At 45.5% G+C, this 7,141-nt stretch overlaps 1 long non-coding RNA gene across 1 annotated transcript; it reads left to right on the forward strand.

The window, feature by feature from the left end:
* Positions 1 to 1,204: 1,204 nt before the first annotated feature.
* On the forward strand, positions 1,205 to 3,828 carry LOC141048436 (uncharacterized). The gene is made up of 2 exons (XR_012220059.1): positions 1,205 to 1,379; positions 2,137 to 3,828. It is a non-coding gene; the product is annotated as an uncharacterized lncRNA (long non-coding RNA).
* Positions 3,829 to 7,141: the final 3,313 nt, after the last annotated feature.

The following is a 7,141-nucleotide window of genomic DNA, read 5'->3' on the forward strand; positions in this document are numbered from 1 at the left end:
AGGATGAATGTGCAGAAAAATATTAGCACATTAGTGCGGCGTGTGCCAATCTGGAGCGCTGTTCATCTTTCCACTCTGGGGATGGGTTAAAGGGAATTTCAAATCACACAGCACATTACTTGCAGCACCGAGGGTGTGATTTACCATGCGTCCTGCCCTTGTGGACTGGTCTACTTTGGACTAACTTCACGTCAACTACGTATTAGAGTACGTGAGCATGTCCGTGATATTATCAAGGCTGGTGATGTCGTGGATATGTCCACTTTAAAACCCATACCCCGTCACTTCAAAAGTGTACATTCATGTGATGCTAAGCTTCTGAGAATTAAAGGGATAGACAAGGTCTTTATGGATGGTCGGGGGGGAGATTGGAAGAAATGTCTCTCTCAACTTGAAGCCAAGTGGATTATGAGGGTTGATTGTGTACGACCCAAAGGCCTCAATGAGGTCTTGAGCTTTGCTCCTTTTTTATAAAGCACTCTTGTTTTTTAATGTTTGTTTGGTTTTAACTTTTGTGTTATATGTCCTATCTAGGTTCTCTTGGCCATGAGTCCTTTTGTCACCACTTTCTTTGGTCTTTTGATCTCTGGGTGAAGTTATCCACCGGCCGAATATGTAACATCGCTTTGAAGAACTCCTGGTTATGATGAAAGAATGAACAACTTCCGTTGCATCATTTAATACTATGTTGACTCTGTATCTTGTGGGAGGTGTGGGGTGTTGAGGGGTTTTGTTCTTTTGTCCATCCTTGATAGAGATATAACAGAGTCTAGTATATGTACACGCTTATGTATGGTACTGATACATCTTCATCTAGGCTTCTGTGTGTGCTGTATAGATTTATACTCTAATTCTCTGATTATTTAATTCTCTTTACTATGTTCTCATCCCTGGGGATATAAATCGTTGTACTTGTTAGCTATACTCCCTATGTGTTCTTTTGGGTGGGTAACTAATCACCTTCACACTTCCCCACAATCCAGTGCAAAAACGGTGGATGGCTAGCGATAACCTGTGGCACATCATGAGACCAAAGTTAGCATTAGCTACTGGTATGGATATGCATTTTTTAAGGTCACTTCCTGCGGTGCGCGCTTCCGTGTGCTCGGCTGTTTACTGGTTGTCATGGACACACGTCCATCCGGCGCCACGGGTCCTGCCTCCCAGCTGACGCGTCACTGGCTGGCCAGCCCCCGTGACGAAGGATGCCGACTCCTCGACTTCTGGTTTTCGGCGCTAGCACCGGAAGCGCCGCTACACCGCATTATGACAAGGGCCCTAATATGGACTATTTAATGGCCGCTCTTTCCCTGCTTTCACATAACCCCCCGAGGAAGCTGACGCAAAACGCGCGTCGGGGTTTGTCCTGTCATCCCCAGGTATGCACACAGCACTTTGTTTATACACTGGTATGATTATTTTATTATGGGCTATAATGTAAGCGGGCATTGGTGCAATTATCTATGTACTAACTAAATATTATGTGCTAATATTTTTCTGCACATTCATCCTGGATACCACTATTAACATTTGTTCATATTTTTGGGTTATTTACCTCAGGAGAGGTTATTGTTATCTGTATTATATACTCCCTTTATAGGGGATTTCAGGCTGCCATATGGCACATATGTTTTTTGCACCTCCGCTGGAGGATTACAGCGAAGAAAATATATATTTTGCAAATTGCACATAGGTACGCACATAGCACTTTACTTTATTGCCTTTTTACAGTTCATTCCAATCATCTTCTTTTTGAGTGGATATTGTCCTGATTTTAAGCCAACTTTGGCATTTGTCTCTAGATATATATTTATGTGGGATATATCTCACTAGAGGCGGTATTCTGTCCACTCACTCTCCTTCTCATAGGAGTTGTGTGGGAGCTATATGGCGCACATGTGTTTGTTTTGTACTGTTTTTGGTGGACTCACTTGGTATCTGTATCAATCTATGTGCTTTTTCATACATGTTTTTCTTCCATAGCTCATTTGATGTGAACCTGTGTATCATACTTGGTGGTGTCACACCTGTTTGTTTCTTCTCCTTTTTGTCATTTTATATGGGTATAAATAAAATTCATTGCATTCACATTTATTGAGATGCGCCTTATTCTTCCGTTCTTTTTTGGATTTCTAGGCTGTGTCGAAGTAGAACGAAACAGTGTGATTCACCGGTCCTGGAGTAGACTACAGTGGAAGGATACTGTGTGCAGGAAAATGCCCCTCTACAGTCCAGTAATGGAGCAATGAATGATCAATGCTTGTTGATGCCGACTAAAGAGGCCTTAGTCATCGTTCACAGAAGCAAAAAAAGTTTCCTCAATGTGTCAGATTTTAACATCTGTGTTTCATCAGTGATTTTCTGGTATAAAAAAAATCTTCCAAAACATCACAAAGCTTCTCTTAACCATTACACTGTTAAACACAGAGAGTGATTTTCACAGATCTATAGTTTTGTGTGGGTGATTTTTATCTGTATCTCCGATCAAAAATGGATGTGTCAACTTGTCTTCCAGACATGTAAACAGCCCCATAGACTAGCCCGAGGTTGCCGCAGGAATAAAATTAATTTTCTTCCAGTAGCCGGGCTTTCAGTGTGGCAGCCCGGAATCTTGTGAACGCTGTTAACCTGCAAATTAACCTTATATCTGCAGGTTAATAGCATTTTTGACATGACAAGTTTCTTTTTAAAGGGTTGTCCACTACTCAGACAACCCCTTCTGAATCTCTATATTCCCCCCCCCAGTAAAATGATAACACTTATACTCACCTCCGGTGCCGGTGCAGTTCTAGTGGTGTCGGTACTGACTCTCCCGGGGATCTCTTGACATTGTTATGTCACACAATCCCAGCAGCCAGTCAGCGCTGGCTTCACTCTCCCCGCCTTCTAACAAATCAGATATCCACCATCACTGGAGGTTGTCTGAATACTGAACATCCTCTTTAAAGCTAGAAAGCAGCTACTATGGTCCTGATTCATTAAGACCAATATTGTTCCCTGAGTGAGGAGATGTGCTGGAGTAAGAGGTGCTGGATTCATTAACAGGCAAAAGCGTAGACTGGACTAACATTTCTGGCATAACATAATCCGCAGCATGTCACAAATTAGACAAGCTGCAGCGTCTTGCCTGCGTTCTACCCCAGCTTTGCCCATTTTGGCAGAGGTGGATATAACTTGCATGAAAATGCCAAAACTTGCAATATTTTTGCACAACCTCGAGTCGCGCTAAATTTTGCAACTTATCAAAGTGTTTTACGCCAGATCCTGGCATGTCATGAGCATTGTTGATATTCAAGTCGACCATCGGCTCTTGCCCAGTAACTTGCTGGTGCCTTCCAACCTAGAGGCTCATCTTCCAGCATTATATCCAATTCTATTAGTTGTAATCTCCATTAACTTGTCTTGGCATAATACGTTAGCAGATTGCCAGGCCTTTCTTCCACGCAATAATGTGGCACCTTTCTTTTGCACAGTAATGTGGAACTGTGATTGCCTGTATAAAAGCCGAGGCAAGGAATGCAGCAAACATTTTGGGATGATTTAGGATAGTGAGAAAACAGTGCTCGCAGCTTGGCAATAGAGATACAGAATAAATGAAAGCGCAAAAATATTGGACAAATAGTCCACACATTAATGTGTTATACAAGTGCAGCAAGCAAGAAGATGCGTGTCCTTATAGATTGTTAGCTTTTGTGCAGGGCCCTCACGCTTCCTGTAACTGTTGAACTAAGTGTTGTATTGTTTTTATTGTCTGTACATGTCACCGCTTAATTGTAACGTGCTGTTGAATATTTTGTTGCTATATAAATAAAATTATTATTAGCACTAGTCTGTGAATAAGGCCGGGATCACACATGCGGGAAACTCGGACGAGTCTCGCATGTTAATACCCGGCACTGCCGCCGACACACAGATCGGAGCGTGCGGCCGCATAGAAATACATTTTGCTTTCTGTACATGTACCTACCTGCCATGTATTTCTTATTACACCATCACTGGAACGAGCCATGCAGGCAGTAGTTCAATTAAACAAAGGCCACAACTGACCTACAGTGACTCTGGCAAACATATTAGTGGAGAAGAAATGGAGGGCATTATGGAATACATGGCACAACACTTGCCTCAGCAGAATTATGTTACCTCTGTTAGTGACACCATCAGTTTAAGTCAGTGGACTGGAGAGAACGGTCTCCCAGATCACAAATGACTAACATGGATACATTTTGGACTGCATTTTAATTTAAGAAAAACATGAAAAGTCTGTCAATTTGCTGTGCTATTTTATGGGCTTTTGGCTGCAGTACATTGGTTTGCTACAGTACACTACATATCTTTGGTGAGGTCACTTTGACTTTTTTTAAGGCTGTATTTACTGTAAAGAGATTGAAAGGGGTCGAATACAGTCCTAGTGTGGGGGTTTGCAGGTACGCAGGATGCAGTGACGAGTCGCGAGACAATTTGGTGCTTTCTATAGTAAGGTTTATAAGACTAGAGGGAACTTTCCTTCGTCACGGCCTGATCAACAAAAGGGGTAACACGGATTGTCCTCGCAGGGGCTCTATACAAGCAAACACAAACGGGTAGAACACGACTACTTCCGGCAGTAGCCGGTCACTATAGGACCGCGGTATGGCCGACTACGGGTCCTTAATTATATAGTCAGCTTTGCAGTCCAGACGTCCCTCGCCATTCGGGATGGTGGTCTTTCGGTGTAGTAGTCGCTGGGCCCAGTTGCTGAGGCATTGACGAAGTCTTTGCGCGCTCCGGCGCGCTGATGACACTGGAGCCCCACAGGCCCCGGAGGAGTCCTTGGATGGATGGGCCGCAGCCCCTGGACTGGGGTAAGCGACAGCGATGCGGGGTGGCGGGTGATAGGCCACCTGTGCAAATAGCAGCTGCGACGGGGACTCCGCGGTGAGCAAAGGCCCAGCCCTTGCCGCGGACCGGAGCGGGACAGCGGTGGCCTCCGACGGCACCGGACTTGCCGCGGCCACGGATGAGAGCAGGGCGGCTGTGGGTGGCGGGAGACAGGCCGCAGCCGCGAGCTGGGGCGAGGCGGCAGCGGCTGCGAGCGACCACGGGCAGGCCGCAGCCGCGGGCTGAGGCGAGGCGGCAACGGCCGCGGGCTGAGGTAAGGTGGCAGCGGGTCTCGGACGGTCATCCCGGCGCCGTCCCTCTGATGTCCTCCGTGAGCGTCTCCCTTGGCACTGGTAAGTCGCTCGGGCTCTCAGTTGCTCCCACGGTCTCCTGCTGCTTTTGTCCCAGTCTGCTCACTCATCATCCTGGGAATTCCCCACCTCCTTTATACTGGTCCCTCCCCCAGCCCATCTGTCTGTCACAACGGTCCTTCCCCGAACTCTTTCCCCTGGGACCTAGATGACGGCTCCCTTGGTTCCTGCCCGGACACTCGACGGGGGCTGTTCCTCCCACACTAGCAAAACACAGCATGTTACATATGCCTTTCAAGGGCATTTGGAGTACCTGTGATCCATAGCACATTTATTCACAGCAAATCAAATCTCTGGGAAAAATCTTCCTAAAATAGCAATTTTGAATGTCAAAAGTGTCACAGCTCCACCAGGAGGTGCTTTTGTCGCCAGGCACTGCCATATTCATTTTGCAAGTGGCGCTGGTGATAGTAGATACGTTGGATCCAGAAGCTCTGGACGGCACAGGTTCTGTCCAGGCACTTAGATTTGGGTGGCTGGGACCTGTAGTGCCATGTAGTCTGACAGTATGGGTGTATGCTGTCCAGCTTGAGTTATCAGCTCCCTGCTCCAGTCATTTGGAGAGCACCGCACCCTACTTTAGCTTCTCTGGTTCAGTCCTGCCTGTTAGTTCCTTGTTGTTTCATTGCTCCTAATTTTGACCTCGGCTTATGCTTTCTGACTATTCTTACGATCCTGATTTTGTCATTTACGGACTTCTCAGCTTTGACCCCACTTTGTGACCATTCCTGCCTCTGGACAGCAGCCCTTCCGTGGTATCATTGCGTCCATAAAAATGCAATCTATAAAATTATAAGAAAAAGCCTTGAAAAAAAAATATGAAATGCCTGAACTGGTGTTTTTCAGTCATCATGAATCCCAAAAATGGGGAAAAAAGCGATCAAAATGACATATACACATAATAATGGCACCCTATATATGGTACATACAGGGGTTGGACAAAATAATGCAAACACCTAACGTTTTGGCATCATAAATTTCGAACATGTTATAAACATGCAAACCGTGACATATGGTAATGTTTTGTAGTTGATTATTTGTGTTATGTGATATGTGTATGTAAATTAACTGTTTGTTTTGCAGAATTGTAAGAACATTGATGAGAACCTGATACCAATGGCAGACCTCTCGGATTTTCAAAGAGGCCAAATTGTTGGTGCTCGTATGGCAGGAGCTAGTGTAACAGAAAGTGCCCGAATGCTTGGCGTGTCAAGAGGTACTGTCTCCAAAGTAATGACTGTGTTTGAAAGAGAAGGAAAAACGTCCGCAGCAAAGCACAGGTCCGGCCGAAAGTCGAAGTTCACTGAGAGAGACCGTCGGACTCTGAAGCGAATTGTGAGAGAGGATCGCAAGACCACAGCTCCGAAAATCACTGATGAGCTCAATGAACACCTACAGAACGCAGTTTCCACGAAAAATGTTTGTTGGGAGGTGCATAAATCTGGATTCCACGGAAGAGCTGCAATTAGAAAACCGCTGCTCTCAATGGCAAATGTTTCCAAGCGTTTAGAGAGGTGTAGAAACCTCCAGAATTGGTCCTTCGAGCAGTGGAAACATGTGATATTCTCAGACGAATCATCGTTTACCCTATTTCCAACCTCTGGCCGAGTGTACGTTTGGAGACAGCCGAAAGAAGCATTCCATCCAGACTGCCTTCTCCCAACCGTAAAACATGGCGGAGGTTCTGTGATGATCTGGGGTGCTATTTCGTGGAGATCCGCTGGGCCAATGATATCCCTTCATGGAAGAATTAACAGCCGAGATTATTTAGGCATTTTGGGCGACCAAGTGCATCCTATGGTTCAAGCACTGTTCCCGGAGGGGAACGCCATCTTTCAGGATGATAATGCACCAATTCATACAGCTGGAATCGTTAAAGCATGGCACAAGGAACATTCTAATGAAGTTGAGCA

Source organism: Dendrobates tinctorius, unplaced genomic scaffold (assembly GCF_039654945.1).
Source record: "Dendrobates tinctorius isolate UK_male_01 unplaced genomic scaffold, ASM3965494v1 ptg000135l, whole genome shotgun sequence".
Classification (NCBI taxonomy): Eukaryota; Metazoa; Chordata; class Amphibia; order Anura; family Dendrobatidae; genus Dendrobates; species Dendrobates tinctorius.